Genomic DNA, 17520 nt, shown 5'->3' on the forward strand with positions numbered 1-17520 from the left:
TTACATTTGGCATGTTTTGCAATGGCGCGGGTACCGGTTGTTCCTTTCCATGTTTAGGTGCTATGGGGTCTCTTGTAAAGGCAGGCCTGGTGGTGACAAAATCTCTAAGCATTTTGCTTATCTGTAAAGGATTTTATTTCTCCTTCACTTATGAAACTTAAGTTTAGCTGGATATGAAATTCTGGGTTTAAATTCTTTCTTTAAGAATGTTGAATATTGGCCCCACTCTCTTCTGGCAGAGTTTCTGCGAGATCTGCTGTGAGTCTGATGGGCTTCCCTTTGTGGGTAACTCGACTTTCTCATGGCTGCCCTTAAAGATTTTTTCCTTCATTTCAACTTTGGTGAATCACGGCTGATGTGTCTTGGAGTTGCTCTTCTCGGGGAGTATCTTTGTAGGCGTTCTCTGTATTTCCTGGTTGAATGTTGGCCTGCCCTACTAGGTTGGGGGAAGTTCTCCTGGATGATATCCTGAGTGTTTTCCAACTTGGTTCCATTTTCCCCTCACTTTCCAGGCACCCCAATCAGGCGTAGATTTGGTCTTTACGCCGTCCATACTTTCTTGCAGGCTTTGTTCATTTCTTTTCTTCTTTCTTCTTTTGGTTTCTCTTCTGCAGCTTCATTTCATTCATTTGATCCTCAATGCTGATACTCTTTCTTCCAGTTGATCAGTGGGTTACTGAAGCTTGTGCATTTGTCCGTAATTCGTGTCATGGTTTCATCTCTTTCATTTCGTTTATGACCTTCTCTGCATTAATTAGTCTAGCGTCAGATGCCACTTTTTTCAAGATTTTTTAGTTTCTTTAGCTGGAGTGCGTAATTCCTCCTTTAGCTCTGAAATTTGATGGATGAAGCGCCTTCTCCTCATCTGCGTTAGTCATTCTCCGTCCAGCTTTGATCCGTTGCTGGCGATGAGCTGCGCTCCTTTGCGGGAGATGTGCTCTATTTTTTGAATTTCCAGCTTTTCTGCCCTGCTTTTCTACATCTTTGTGGTTTTATCTGCCTCTGGTCTTTGATGATGGCGTTTGTACTGATGGGGTTTTGTGGTGTAAAGTGTCCTTCCCTGTTTGATAGTTTCCTTCTAACAGTCAGGACCCTCAGCTGTAGGTCTGTTGGAGATTGCTTGAGGTCCACTCCAATTCCCTGTTTGCCTGGGTATCAGCAGCAGAGGCTGCCAGAAGATAGAATATTTCTGAACAGCAAGTGTACCTGTCTGATTCTTGCTTTGGAAGCTTCCTCTCAGGGTGTACTCCACCCTGTGAGGTGTGGGGTGTGAGACTGCCCTAGTGGGTGTCTCCCAGTTAGGCACTACTCAGGGGTCAGGGACCCACTTGAGCAGGCAGTGTCGTTCATAGTCTCAGCCTCCCTGTTGGGAGATCCACTGCTCTCTTCAAAGCTGTGTCAGACAGAGTAGTTTTGCATCTGCAGAGGCTGCGTTTATTTTTACTGTGCCCTGTCCCAGGGTGAGTCTACAGAGACAGGCAGGTTTCCTTGAGCTGCTGAAGCTCCACCCAGTTCGAGCTTTCCCAGCAGCTTTGTTTACCTGTAGCCTCTCCCAGCAATGGTGAGCCCCTCCCCAGCACTTGCTGCTGCCTTGCCGGTAGATCTACAGACTGCTGTGCTAGCAATGAGGGAAGCTCCGTGGGCGTGGGACCCTCCCGGCCAGGTGTGGGATATGATCTCCTGGTGTGCCCTGTTTGCTTAAAGCAGAGTATTGGGGTGGGAGTTACCCGATTTTTCCAGGTGTTGTGTGTCTCAGTTCCCTACAGCTAGAAAGGGATTCCCTTCCCCTTAAGCTTGGGTGGGAGGCAATGCCTGGCCTGCTTCAACTCCTGGCTGGTCGGGCTGCAGCAGGCTGAGCCAGCACCGATCGTCCGGCCTCCCCAGTGAGATGAGCCCCAGTACCTCAGTTGAAAATGCGAAATCGGGTCTTCTGTGGCGCTGGGAGTTGGAGACTGGAGCTGTTCCTATTCGGCCATCTTGCTCCGCCCCCGGTCTCAATCTCTTGACCTCGTGATCCGCCCAGCTCAGCCTCCCAAAGTGCCATTTTTTTTTTGTATAGGCAACGAATTCCTTTTATTAAATACCTTTCTGCTGAAGCTACCTAGATTGGTTTCTATATCTTTCACTGAATCTGACTGTGATAACACTTGCTAAATCTTGTTATATACATAAGTTCTTTTAACAGCTTTCTGAGAACTCCTGATTGTTGAAAGAAGTAAGCTTGTGACTATGGGTAGTCTTAAGTTTGACCTCAAATAACTACAAGCATAAATTTGTTTGAAGTCTCATGTTGTACTTTGTCATAAAAGGAACTCTATAATAAATTATATCCATCCAAAATTCAGAGGAAAATTCATGTTCCTAGGAGGTGTACCTTTTCATTCAGTGGCTTTATATATTTCCTGGTAAAACTCATCTTACTCAAGAAGTTATGCACTTTGAGAGGCATGTAAACTCTGTGGCAGTTCTGAAAAGTAGATCTTATTATGCCCATTTTATATATGGATTAACTGGGGCATAGAGAGGTAAAGTATTCGAGATCACAAAGAGACAGGATTCAGACCTAGGACTATCTGATTACAAAGCCACATGCTCTTTCCACTACAACTTGCAGACTGCTATGAGAGCAGCAATTCATTACTTCTCAGCTGCTATGAGCATTGGTTTTTAATGAAGTTTTCATTAGTTCATATAGCTCAATGCTGGTATGTAGCAGTTAGTTTTCTCTTCCACAGCTGAAAAAAGCTCACAATGGTGTACTTCTCACCCTAGGAAGGATTCCAAAAGAAAAGGTGGACAGAGCACAACAGAAGTAGCTGGAGAACTAGGAAAAAAATGACCAAGATACATGTTCTAAATTGCTGGTGGCACAATTAAAACTATATAAACAGCTGGGCATGGTGGCTCACATCTGTAATATCAGCACTTTGAGAGGCTGAGGCGGGAGAATTGCTTGAGGCCAGGAGTTCAAGAGCAGCCTGGGCAACATAGTGAGACCCTGTCTCTACTACAAAAATTTCAAAAATTAGCTGGGCATGGTGGGTTTTTTGCACCTGCAGTCCCAGCTACTCAGGAGGCTGAAGTGGGAGAATTGCTGGAGCCTAGGAGGTCAAGGGTCAAGGTTGCAGTGAGCTATGATCATGCCACTGCACTCCAGTCTGGGTGACAGAATGAGACCCTATCTCAAAAAAAACAAAAAACAAACAAAAAAACAAACAAACAAAAAAAACCCTTTATACACAGAGATAATGATAATAGATTTATAAAGGCTTGAAACCTGATGCACATGGAAGTCAACAGAACCCTGGGATTGCTCTGGTATCCACAGAAATATTGTGGTCCAAATTTCCACTCTGGCTCACGCACCCTGTTTTATTTGTCACTCTCCTTTTATACATATCTGACAGCGGGCCAGAGAACTGTGCCGTAAAAATTTATTGGAATATTTCTATAAAGCCATATATGGCCTTGGAAGGCTTCTACATCTTCTTAGTGATTCAAGGCGTGTCTCTGTGTTTTCTGGAGAAATTCATCTAAAGATGCTATTTGCAAACTGACCTAGTTCTTCAAACTGTCAGCTACTACAGATGCAGGATTAGACAGAAGTATATAAAATCATGATGTGGTTTTCGTTTACCCAAATGGCTGTTTTATACTTTCAACTGAATATACGACTTTCCCAGGACTTAATAAAACCCTCTAAAAAATTCTTAACACATCTTCATGATACTGAAAGAATCCTTTGATAATCTTAGTAGGGCTGGATTTTTTTTAAGTGGGAAATTGGAGGATTTTACATTTGCTAAGTATCTAGTATATCCCAGGCATTAGGCAGATGTCAACTTACTTAATTCTAAAAATAGTATATTCATAGAGATACTATCATCCTCATTTCATATATTCAAAAAATTCAAAGAAGTTAAGTAAATTGCCAAAAGTCACCTAGATAATAAGTAGAAAAGATGGTAATGAAATCCAGGTTGGCCTGGCCTGAAAGTCAATTATCTTTTCAAGGCTGCACAATGGATTTGGTAAAAAATAGTCATGGAGTGCTTGAGAAAATAACTCCAAGAATTGTAACTTCTGGATCTAGGGTTTGGTTTCCAGGTAACATGAGGAAACATTTTCTGATTGTCCGAATGTTTAATAATACAGGCAATGAAAACAAATCGCACTGCTTGGCCTTTATTGTGTGTTTCATTACAGAGATCCGGGAGAGGGTTTTATTCTAGGGTGAAAAAAAACCCACCACATTATAAGTGAAAGTGTGCATGTAAAGGGTAAGTGATTTGGCATTTTAAATGAAAGTAAATTAAGGTTAAAAGACATTTTTGCAGCCTAGAGTTTTGATTTCCACTGAGAATAGTTACTGCTCAACTGTGCCCCTTTCTTCTCCTTATATCCCATCTGTCTCTCTGCTGCCTTTTTATGGATATGTCACTATCAACACCAGCCTGGCATTGTGACAACGTTCTTACTGGTGCCTTCTCTAGCCTCTAGTTTTGTCATAATGGAAGAACATGGTCCCTGTAGACCTCGACCACTTTCTGAGAAGAGTAAACTAATCTCCAACCCTATTTCAGAGCTAAGCTGTCCTGTTCCCTCCCTGATACATGGCTCTTCTGCAACTTCCAGCTTGACCCAAACCAACTCTGTCGTCCTCTGAGCCTCTCGATTGTTACTTCCCTATCCAACTCATATCACAGTGGCTAAAAGAAATCTTTATCAAAACTCTAGGTAGATATAAGAACTTTCATTAAACAGGAAGGTGTAAATACTGATTTGGGGCTACCCAAGACATTTTTCTCCAACAGGGTCAGGAAATGAAGTATATGGATTAACCACAGTTTCTTATAACTAGTTATCACTTGTATTATACATACCAGACCTATGTTCAAAGAGGCAAAATGTAAATACAATTCTGTGACTTTTTTTCTTTTTGCCTCCAGATTCATTATTTGCCACTCTTTGCCTTGCTTTGTGCTCCAAGAGGTCAACCTCTATGGGCTAAATGGAATCACTCAGGCTCCTCCTTCACCTCTGGCTTCCAATTATGCATGGCCAACCAGAAGCCCCGATGGGGATTCAATGGCAGAAGAAAAAGGTTGGGGTACTGACCTACCTCCAACCCCAGCTGGGCCGCTGTTCCTCTCCCAGGGCTACAGTCCTCTCCAGATTGTAGTAACTTGCTCTTTTTGCTCCTCAGACACAAGGGTGGTAAGAGCTTGCCACTGAGTGCTAAGTCCTGGGTGTTTTCCCATCCCCTGTTGGCTCCCAAGATGGCCCCTTCCTCTGTCTATAGTTCCTGCATTATGCTCTTTAGCTGACATTTCAGGGATGATACCTGTCTCCTGACAGATATCACTGCATTTATCCTTCTGTATTTAGTGGGTGATTTCTATATACTGTTCTAAAAATTGGCAGATACAAAAGAAAAACCATACGTGCTGCTGTCCTTAACAAGCTTGGAAATCCAGTAAGGAACACAAAACTCTCAAAATGCAGTCATACTCTAAGTCTCAATTCAGGCAATATCTCCAAAAGCCTAAACCTTTCCTATGCCTCCACCTACCCCTGTCTTCCATCAAGACATACCTGACCTCAGTCCCATTGACTCAGGACCAGTGCAATAAGCTAGGTAATAGTGGCCAGGTGTGTGGTTGACTGTGGCTCTGAGCAAAATTAATTCTGGAATACTTCTTTTTCCTCATCCCTCCAAGCCCATTTCATCACCAACTCCTGCCGATTCTATCTCTTTAAATCTTTCAAATGTATCTAACTATTCTTCAGAATCACTGCCCTAACCTTGTAAAAGAAGCCAGGATTATTTGTAACCTAAATTGCTGCAACAGCATCCTAGCTGGTCTCCCAGCCTCTAGTCTTGCCTCCTATTGATCCATGCAGCCAGAGAGATCTTTGTTACATCACTCTAAGGCTTCAGACCCCTCCTAGAATAAAGTCCAAGTCATAAAGTGGCTTAGCTCTCATCATGATGACCTCTTCAGATTCATCTCTTGAGATATTCTTTTTTTTGCTTTCTTTTTAATTTTTAATGTTTGTGGGTACACAGTAGGTATAGAGACATTCTTCTTATGAATTGCTCCAAAGAAACTAAACCTCCCATTCTTCAACGAAACTACCGAACTATATTTTTTCTTGCCTTAGTGTCTGTACTTATACTAGTTCCTTTGCTGAGAATACCTTCCCTGTCTTCCTATCTTAACCTTTGACCTGGCTAACACTTACTTTATTATTCAAGTCTAGGCATAGACATCACTTGCTTTGAGAATCATTCCCTGTTGACAACACCCAGCCTGCTTTAAAAACAGAACTTTGGATTCGGTGTCCATCCTGCGAGGGAGCCTCCATAGCATCCTGTACTTTCCTCATTGTCTTTCTATGATATTGTTTGGTTAATTGCCAACTTGTAGATATTCCCTACCTAACGGGAAGCTATGTCAGGGCAAGGACTCTGTCATTGATGCAGCCTCAACATCCAGCAAAGAACCAAGATGATCAAAACTATCTATTGAAAAGTTGAAATTTAAGAAAAGGAGCAATATCTCAATCAGGTTCAACATACTAGCAATGTCAAAGTTCCTGTTACAGTATTGTTGAGGATCAAAGGGAGTATCTGCCAACAGATACACACCTTATATGTCCACACAGGTTTTGTTTTAAGTGTATCTTCAGTGCTGTATCCCAAACTCATTCCCCACCAAGGAAATCCAAATTTCACATGTGTCAAAAGAAGAAAGAGCAGGGGTCTCTTTGTGATGCCCCCCTTTCTACTCTAGAATCTCCAGGCTAGGTTATGCCTGCTTGAATAGAGGATGCCTGCATGATAGCATCGGAGTTATTTTCAGAGGCATCATTATCTCTGCTTGAAAATCCTTGGGCAGCTTTTTGCAAGCAAAATAGAGTTCAATTAATGTATCAAGAGCAAAGGATCAAGCCCTATATATCAACATTAGCAAAAATCCTTCAGCACCCAGATGGTCAAGTTTAACCTCTCAAAGTGCACATAGGAAACTAAAATTTTCCTGGAATGGTGCTGATAGGTACAGATATGGGCTAAAATTAACTCATAAGGAGTCGTGTATTGGTGAAGTCATAGAACCATGTTTGGTGAGCCCTCTCCTCAACTCTCTCTCAAGGTAAACCAGAGGTACTTAAATTCCTTTTTTAACTAGCTTACCATTGCCAGTGAAACCTCATTAATTCATTCACATTGATTTAAAATGTATGGTAATTAGAATGAATACTGAAGTTTATCTAGGAAGAAAACAAATTTTCTTAAAACTAACAAGGCTATAAAAATATTTTTAAGCTTATTAAAATGAATCTTTTGTGTACTCTGTTATATTCCAAGATGCAAATTATGCAAGGATTCTCATTGGGAAAAACAGTGGTTTGGCTATTCGTGTTGATCTTCTGCCTCTTATAAGATCCAGGAAAAAGACAGTGAAGGAGGTCTAAACTCACAAGAGAATAAGACAGGCACAACATGTTTGGAGGACAGACAGCAATGGAGCCGGGTTACTGACTCTGCAGAGTGGAAGAAGAGTATAAAATCCTATAACCTAAAGGGCCACAAAGAGAGAATTCCAGCCAGATGTGAGTCCCTTGGCTCTGCACAACCTGCATGGGCTCAGAACCTCCAGAGACAGGGTGGGGGGTGATATAGCCCTGAAAAGAGTCCCTAAATGAAGTCTGTATGCTGAGTGTTGGGATTCTTAGAACAGTGGAAAGTGGGTATTCTCTCACTATCTACCACCAATCCACACTCAAAAAGACAGAATGATTCTCCCATAAGTGACTGAACAGACCCAGGTAAAGCTTCTAAACACTGATATTTGCAGAATTGGGAGGGATCTCTTGGTAAGGTTTGGTTCACCAAGCAATAATTCCATGTGAATTCTCACCAGTTGACATCCCCCTCCCAACTCCCCACATAGGTTCCAACACATTTTTCTCAGTGCAAGAAATGAACAGATAGCAATGGATCACCAGACATTTAAGAAAACCTCCAGTAAAGAAGACAAAGATAAAAAAAAACAAACAAACAGAAAACAGTAAATGGAGGAACAAAGAATACAAAGAAAAGTAAAAAAAAAGAGACTATTATCCAAGAATTAACAGAAAATATGACATCCAAAAAAGAACAAAATTCTATAAAAAAAATTCAGAAAACAAAAAGAGCCAAAATATGACAGGTGAAAGGTAAAAAAATATATTCATGAGAAGGATTAAAAAATAAAGTAAAAAAAATGTGATATAAGCAATAGAGAAAAAAAACAACCTTACAACATCAATCTAGAAGTTCCAACATCCTTCTAACAAGACATGTGAAGACAGATAACAAAAAGAGGAAGACATCATAAAATTAATAAATTCCCATTGCTTTAAAAAAATCTTTTAGATCTATTTGGGTTTTAAATTATCTGCCTTTATCATTTTGATAACATTTAAAATTTCACTTAAAATAACTTAAAAAAGGGAGTGTATGATCTATTTTGTTAGGTCTGTTATGAGTGCCACCAGGCAGTACTTCTTCACTTAGTCTCATTCACGATGTATGCTTAAAAATAATACAACCATTTAGCACTTGTTTCCTATTTCAAATTTCTGACTAATTTAATCCAACCTCTCTGAACTTCTCCTTCCCAACCACCATTAAAACGACTGCTGAAATGTTACTATGTATTCTACTCCCTAAATTTCTCAAATGCAGAGGGTCCACACTGTTGAATCTAAGGCTAACATCACCTCTCCTTGTATGTATACCCTTTCTACAGTAACAAAGTATTTCACATGGGTCCTCTAAGTGAGAAGCAAATACTGACATGTATGTAGGTGGGTGGGTAGGTCGGTAGGTAGGTAGATAGATGATTGATAGATAGATAGATAGATAGATAGATAGATAGATAGATAGACAGACAAATAGGTAGGTATATAGATAGCTGAAAAAGCATGACCAAAATGATGGCTCTGGTGGTGGAGGGCAGTCCATAATTTCAAATGAAGGAGGTAAATTATCCAAAAAATAATACTCATAGTTTTTTGTTTTTAATTTTAAATTGAATGGCAAATGTTTAACTTCTTATGTTAAATTACATTTGAAAAAATAGAATATTGACTTTTGTTCCTGATATACATAGCCAATTACAAGCAATTCCACTGCCATGTTTCAGGAGGTTTCCAGTTCCAGCAAAATAATGATCTACATAAATTCAGGAATGCTTCTGCTACTGACACCTGGGTTTTCTAGATAAAGTATAGTAAGAAAAGTGTGCTTGTTTGTGTAATGCTGATCTTACAAGAAAGAAAAGGAAACTCCCAGGTGTCAACAAAAAGGGTTGGGGTGGCATTAAAAATCAGAATGGTGAGTATTTAAGCTAATAATAAAGCATCCCTGGGAAAGTGGGTAGGGGTGGGGTTGAGACAGGTAGCATGTAGTGGGTCAGGTAGTGGTAGGTGGGCTGAGGACTTGGAATTTGACAAATAAAAGATAGTTAAGGCATTGAGAACCCATGAGTTGGGAAAACGGAACTGAGGTCTCTATAAAAAGCCAGAAATCTCAAAAGGCTTAAAAATGTCTGTGAAAGAATGTCTTACAAAATAATCTCTGCTTGACAGCTTGACCTTCCAGTTCTCTCTCCTGGACTCTGAGTACAGAGAAAAAAAAATCCCCTTTTCTTGCACCCAGCAAGGAGGATAGTTTGACTGAAGGCTACATTTACCCCATAGTTATCCTGCCAGGAATTAGAGGATGCCAACATTAAGTCATCTATCATAAAAATCAAACATGATTATATTATTGGCCACATTTTATAGATAATGTCTTAGTCTGTTAGGTAATGTCTTAGTCTGCTATAACAAAATACTTCTGACTGTGAAACTTATAAATAACATAAATTCATTGGTCACAGTTCTGGGGACTGGAAAGTCCAAGATCAAGGCACTAGCAGATTGGTGTCTGGTTAGAGCCTCATAGTGCCTATTATGTGTCCTTATGTAGCAGGAGGGGCAAATAGGCACCCTTAGGCCTCTTTTATAAAGGCACTAATCCTGTTCATGAGGGTGGAGACCTTATGGCCTAATCATCTTCCACAGGCCCCATCTCTTAATACTGTCACACTGGAGATGAGTTGTCAACATATGAATTTTGGGGAGACACAAACATTCAGACCATAACATTCTGCCCCTAGCACACCCAAATTCATGTCTTTCTCACATGCAAAATACATTCATTCCATCACAATAGCCCCCAAAATTCTTAACTCATTCCAGCATGAACTCAAAAGTGTGAAATCTGAAGTCTCTCTAAATGTTGTCTAAATCACATATAAGTGAGACTCAAAGATATGCCTCATCTTGAAGCAAATTTCCCTCCCGATGGAGGCCTGTGAAATCAGACAAATTATGTATTTCAAAATGCAATGGTGGAACAGGCATGGAATAGGAGAGAAAGGGAAAAATAGGAAGAAAGAAAGGAATAACAGGTCTTGACCAAATCTATACCCAACAGGGCAAAAATTGAATTTTTTTTTTTTTTTTTTTTTTTGAGACTGAGTCTCATTCTGTTCCCCAGGCTAGAGTGCAATGGCATGATCTCGGCTCACTGCAACCTTTGCCTCCCAGGTTCAAGCAATTCTCCTGCCTCAGCCTCCTGAGTAGCTGGGAGTACAGGCATCTGCCACCACACCCGGCTAATTTTTTGTATTTTTAGTAGAGACGGAGTTTCACCGTGTTGGCCAGGCTGGTCTTGAACTCCTGACCTCAGGTACTCCATCCGCCTTGGCACCCCAAAGTGCTGGGATTATAGGCATGAGCCACCGTGCCCGGCAAAAATGGAATCTTAATTCTCCAGAATAATTTTCCTTGACTCAAAGTCCCGCCTTCCAGACACACTGGGATGGGGGTTGGGCCCCCCAGGCTCCAGGTAGCCCTGCTCTACCTGGATGGCTTTGATGGGCACAGTCAATGTGGCAGCTCTCATGGGCTGAAGTTGCATGCCTGCAACTCTCCCAGGCATGAGTTCCACATTGATGGCTCTAATGGTGGAAGGTCTGGTCCCTGAGGTGGCTCTGCCCTTATGGCTCTGCTAGGCACTGCCTTAATGGGGGCTCTCTGTGATGATACCAGCCCCACAGGTCTAGTGGGCACTGCCCTAGTGGGGATTCTCTTTGGTGGTCCCACCTCTGTTCTCTTTCTGGGCCCCAAGGCTCCACATGGCATCCTTTGAAATCTAGGTGGAGATAGCCATGTCCTCACTGCTTGTGCACCCTGTGTATTGGTGTAGTGGCACCTTGCAGATACTGCCAAGTTTTACTACCTGTGCCTTCCAGAGGGTAGTCTAAGCCATGCCCGGGGCCACTTGAGCCACAACTGGGGCAGCCAAGGATCAATGTAACACAAGGCACAGAGCAGAGTCATTAAATTGTTCTGTTCCCAAGGCCCTGGCAGTCTTAAATCTCCAAATGCCTTCAGGGTCAATCTTCCATTGTCTTGATGAATAAATAGCATCTGGATTCCACCTACTCATCCTAATCTCTTTATCAAAGGTTCATTTGGCTACACTCTTTGTGTTCTCTCCAGGACACATTTTTCTCATTATTTACAACAGGGTCAGGCTGGGAATTTTCCAGATCTTTAAGTGTTGCATCACTTTTGATTATAAATTCCATTTTTAATCATTTATTTCTTCTTGCCTTTTATTATAGGCAGTCAGGAGAAGCCATGCCACGCCCTCAGCACTTTGCTTAGATATTTCTTCTGTCAAATATTCTATTTTATTGTTCATAAGTTCCTCCCTCCACAAAACTCTAGGACATGAACACAATTTAGCAAAGTCCTTTGCCACTTTATAACGAGGATGGCCTTTCCTGCATTGTCCAATACCATGTTCCATATTTCCATCTGAGACCTAATCAGAATTGCCTTTACCACCGTATTTATACCAATATTCTGACCATGGCCACTTAGATAATTTCGAAGAAGACTGAGGCTTTCTTTACAGCTCTCCTCTTCTGAGACCTCACCAGAATTGTCCTTAAATCTCCTTTCACAGCATTGTACCTCAAAATTCTTCCAGCCTCTATCCATTACCCAGTTCCAAGACCACTTCTACATTTTTAGGTCTTTGCTATAGCAACACCCTAATTCTGTACCAATTTCTTAATCTATTCAGGTTGCTATAAAAAATATCTTAGATTGGGTAGTTTACAAACAATAGAAATTTTTTTCTCACAATTCTGGAGACTGGACAGTCCAAGATTAAAGCACCAGCAGATTTGGTGTGTGGTGAAGGTGCGTTCCTCATAGTTGGTACCTACTATATGTCCCTGCATGGTCTAAGGGGAAAACAGGCTCCCTTTAGCCTCTTTTATAAAAGGGCACTCATTCCATTCATGAAGTATGAACCTCATGACCTAACTGCCTCCAAAGGTCTCATCTCTTAATATTATTACGTTAAAGATTAGGTTTCAATGTATGAATTTAGGGGGTTGGGGGACACAAACATTAAGACTATAGGAAAGAAGGAGCCTGAAAATCAGAGAGATTGGATGATTTACTTAAAGGGAATAAGTAACGGACTTGGGATTTAAACCCATATTTTCTATAGTAACTGTAACCCTAGAGCTTTATTCACTGATACAAGCATACATTTAATCTGGACCTGTTTTTACATATGTAAAACATTACTTATTACAGCACCATATACATATACTTTATATACATTTTTTTCTGTTTCCAAAATGTAATGTCAATCATGAGTTCTGGCAATAGTTTCCATTATGAAGCCACCATGATGTGCCCAACAAAGAATGAAGAAACTACATTCAGAAAATACATACTTTGTGGGCCTCTTAAAAAGAGAAGCACTTTTCATAAACAAAGACAGAGGAGAAAAGACAGGAAAAAGTACCTCATAAATCTTCACTCTTGATGCACTAAAGGAGGAAATGTTTCAACAGTATTCAAAGTTTAATAAATACAGTTGAGAGTTCTATATAAGACATGAGGGGGCAGTAATGTGCCCCCAAACACTGGGAAAAAGGGGAGAAAGGCTGAACTGGTAAAACGATTCCTCTCTTGGTAGCCACGAAAGACCATCTGTCTATGAATGTGCAACTAAAGTACTTCCAATCATCTAAAACGCAAAACAGGGTACTATGAGAACAACTTCAAGGAGCCTAGAATGAAAAGTGATTAAATTTGATAAGCAAAACCCAAATCCACTGTTTTGTGCTCACAGGAAGAAAGAACCATGTGAATTGAAGGGGATAAATTAGCCATGAAAGGACAGGGAAGGGCCACATGGGAAACCTCAAGCTATTTATGTACAGCCCAAAGGAGTAGGAGTCTTGGCAAAGCAGAAATTTACGTAAGGGTCACCTTGGCAAGGCTCTCCCTGTCCTGGAAGGGAGGGCTTTCAGCTTACTTGTCTAAAACATACTTCCTAAGGTCTATTAGCACACCTTCTATTGATTCCACACTCACCAAATCACTTTCATGACAATATAATTTCTTGTGTAGCTTATCTACTCAGAAAGAGTGGATTGCTCTGCTTTGAAAGTCCACATCGTTTGAGTTATTAATACTTAGGGTTCTGGCATTCTGTTCATATTCACATTTGTCTTTCAATACAGCCTGCTCACAATGAGAGGGCATATAGATCCTCCCATGTGGGCATTTCCATCTATTTGACAATGGTGTTGCTCATCATAAGCAAATTTTGTCTATTTGGTTAATGTGAGTCAACCCCTTAGAGATGGATCTGCTAACACTATGCCAACTAAATCAAGTTTCTGATCTTCTGTGGCTGAAACTCAAGCACTGGATTGTGGTGACATCACTAAGGGTACCTTGTAGCAACGTATCCAGGCATCTTACAGGACTTAATAGATCACACCCCTCTGAATCACAGTGCAGCCTAGCAGAGGTTTTCCATTTGAAACCAAGACAGCACCTTCTGTGAATGTTTCATTTGTGCACCATAAATAGAGATGTACGCTGTTTCCCAAGAAAGATGATGTCAATCTTTCCATAATTTAACCATGAAAATCTACAGTGGACTCTGTTACGCAGCAGTACAGAGTCATGACTTAAAGCCTCATAAACTGCCCATTGTAGCACAGCTGCTCACAATCCAGTGACAGGCTTGGTTAATGGATTGTCCTGGTTTCTTTAAGCTTCCTATGTCTGTCAGAAGAGAACTATGCTTTTATTTATTCCCTTATTCCCAAAACTATTTAGTGGAAAATTTTTTCAAAAGACATTTTTAGAGAAGAATATGAAAAATGAGCAGATAAATATACTATTTATCATTTATGAACAAAAATAGTTTTGAATGCCAAAGTTTTAGATATCTGGGGTAATAAAATGAAAACATGGAGTGTCTCAGAGCTCAGAAAGCTTATGACTCAGGAACTGAGTAGGCATGTAAGAAAAAAATCACAAGTTATTATGAAGCATGCTATAATGAACAAATTGACACAGAAGGTATAGCGAGACACTGATATCCGAGAAGAATGTTTATCCTGAGGCTTAAAGGGCAAGTAGGAAGTTGTCAGGAAGGCAATTGTAGGAAGTACACAAATTATTTAGGGGATGCTGGAACAGAAAGGATGAGGTAGAGAGGAGCTGAACAGTTAGGGAATATCTAAAGCCTAAAGGGGTTTTAATGCAATACTGAGGAGTTTTGATGTGAGTGCAGGTGACAGCCAGCCATTGTGACGGAAGGGGTAAATTTCAGGTGTTTCAGATTCCCTTGGCTAGCTAGGTACAGAGTACATGGTGGGAAATGGGGAAAGAGCAAACTACCAACAAAACACCCTGTAAGAAACACCCAAATACTCTCAGGGCCTAAGGATGTGGGCCTGGTTCAGGGAAGTGGCTGTGAAGAGCTGAATATGAAAAACAAGAGATATTTAAGAGGTAGAATAATAAAAATATATTGTAATTACTGACAGCCACTAGCAGTCACATATTCCTGTGGATTCAATGCCTGCTGGGTGACCTTTTTTCACAGAAAGAGCAGCAATCCTGCCTGCTGTTCTATGGCTGTTTGTATTTGAGAAATTGGACATTAGAGTTTTTAATCAGACTATAGGCACCTGTGTGTCACCAACCAAGAGGATTAGCCCCAAGATGCTGTGGCATTTGTCATCGGTTCGCAGGTTTTAGCTCCCAGGAGACCATTAACTCCTGGCCAAGGTGCTTACAGTTCAGGCGAGCTACTCTGCCAGGTGCTGAAGTTAGAAGCAATGTGTGTGATGATTCAGAAATTGGGCTTGGGGTCAGCTAGGCTTGGGTTTGAATCTGAGATCTACCGTTTGCTTCAACTCTCATTTCTCAGCTAAGTATCACTGTCTATAAAGTAGAGAGAAGAGTTTCCACTACCTAGGATGGTTATTTGAATTAAATGAGATTCTTGCTTAAATTCACATATAAGGGATAGAACTAAGATTCCACTGTGTGTCTAGTTGACTCCACACTCTACACTCTCTCTTTATCCTTCTTTCTCTTCATATTTAATGGATGCATTATTTTCATTATTATTTATCTTTGAAGAAATGCAACAATGTCAGTTTATAGTTCCCTTTTGACCCATGAGTTATTTTACAGAGAGCTTTTAAAAACCCATGAACAAAGGGCTTTGTGTGGTTTGGTTTTGTTATTGATTTTCTAGTTTTATTCCACTGTCATCAGAGGCTATTGTTTGTATTATTTGTACCTAATGGAACTTATTGCATTTTCTTTGTGACCTGATCTGTGGTTAATTTTGTCAGTGTTCTTTGTGGACTTGAAAAATAAGTGTATTCTCTATTATCAAGGTAAAGAGTTTGCAGTGTATTCAGATCTACCTTATTTATCATGTTGTTTGGGTCTTCTAAATAATTATAGTAAGTCATCCCTTACTTATGGTTCCACTTTCTATGGTTATCTGAGGTCAACTGCAGTCCAAAAATAAGTACAATAAAATATTTTGAGAGAGAGAGAGACCATATTCACATAACTTTTATTACAGTATATTGTTATAATTGTTCTATAGTGTTAGTACTGTTGTTAATCTCTTACTGTGCCTACTTTATAAATTAAACTTTATCATAGGTATGTATGTATAGGAAAAAAACAGTACTGAGAGGAGTCAGTACTATCCATGGTTTCAGGCATCTGGTGTGGGTCCTGTTACATTCCTTCCGTGAATAAGGGGGGATTACTGTATTTACCTGTGTCCTGTACTTGCCCTTACTTGGATGGAAAGTGGTATATGTTGAAATACCTAATATGGGTATGTTTCTATCTATTTCTTCTTGCATCTTCTGCAGTTTCCCTTCTAAAAGTTGCTGTTTTGTTTTGTGGTATGTATTCGTAACTACTGGATGTTGCTTGTGAACTCTGGCCTTCAACATAAATCAATCCTTCCTTGTGCTACTTTATGGACATTTTACCTTGGACATTTTTTAGCCTGCATTTTACCATATCTGTAGGCTGGGTATACCTATAGGCTGCCACTTTGCAGTCTGTGGTCTACATTAATTAGTATAATGTACATCATAGGCACTCAATACTACATCATGAGTTCATCACATCTGAAAACTTTGACATTAGATCCTTGGGAGATGGGACTTGTTTTATTGGGTGGGTAAAAGGCCAGGGAAAAGGAGACTTAGAATAACCAGGACATCGACTGCAGGCCCAGGAACTCTGCAGAAATTGTGGGGAACAAAACAGAGAACAGGGTGAGAGTGGACCAGCGATGAGCTCTGTGTCCTTTCCAATCTGTCTGCTCTTACCCCTCTTGCCAATACTTGCTGGCTTTCTTGTATAACTGGCCAATCCCTGTACAGAAATAACTAATACAGGAGGAGTAGGGAGAGCAGGGTAGAAGGATCTTGCAGCTGGCCAGAGCCAGAAGGGCCCTGGCAGCGTCTTTAGAGTGAGCTAACTGAGATGAGAACAAAAAAGACATTGAGCTGGGGGCCAAGGAAGCAACTTTCTCCCTGCCCCTACTCCCGATTGCCTTTCCCCATCAGCAACTCTGAGCCTAGCCAAATACTTTCTATTCGGGTGGGTTGCAGCTGTCCCACACACATTCTAAATAAGGGCCAGTCGAGCGGTTCCTATTTTTAGCACTTTAATGTGGATGCAAAGGTCACCAAGATTCCCCATTTGCTGGCTCAATTCCTCACTCTCTTTATTTCTCTTATTTTCCTCCTAAAATGTACGTTTTCTCTTCTACTGAGCTAAAGTAAAACTTCTGGGGGATGAGGGACCCTGAATTTTACTTCCTCTTGGCTGCATTCCTTATAATTGCCATGGGTCGGGTGATATATCTAGCCTGTGGCATGCAAAGTCATGTACTGACTTTGGGAAACAGCATTCCAGACTTGGACCAAAGCCACTCCTTTTGCTCTCTTGAGCATAAAGAGATGCTTAAAGTAGAAAATAGCCTTAAAGCAACTCTCATCTAACCCTCCAAGTATACAGTTGACAGCACTGAGGCCTAGT

At 40.7% G+C, this 17520-nt stretch overlaps 1 protein-coding gene across 1 annotated transcript in view; it reads right to left on the bottom strand.

Moving 5' to 3' along the window:
• The window catches only part of SNTB1 (syntrophin beta 1), a 284016-nt gene that overhangs the window by 147106 nt on the left and 119390 nt on the right, over positions 1-17520 (bottom strand). The gene's annotated exons all lie outside the window — the stretch shown is intronic.

This window comes from Papio anubis, chromosome 8, assembly GCF_008728515.1.
Source record: "Papio anubis isolate 15944 chromosome 8, Panubis1.0, whole genome shotgun sequence".
Lineage (NCBI taxonomy): Eukaryota > Metazoa > Chordata > Mammalia > Primates > Cercopithecidae > Papio > Papio anubis.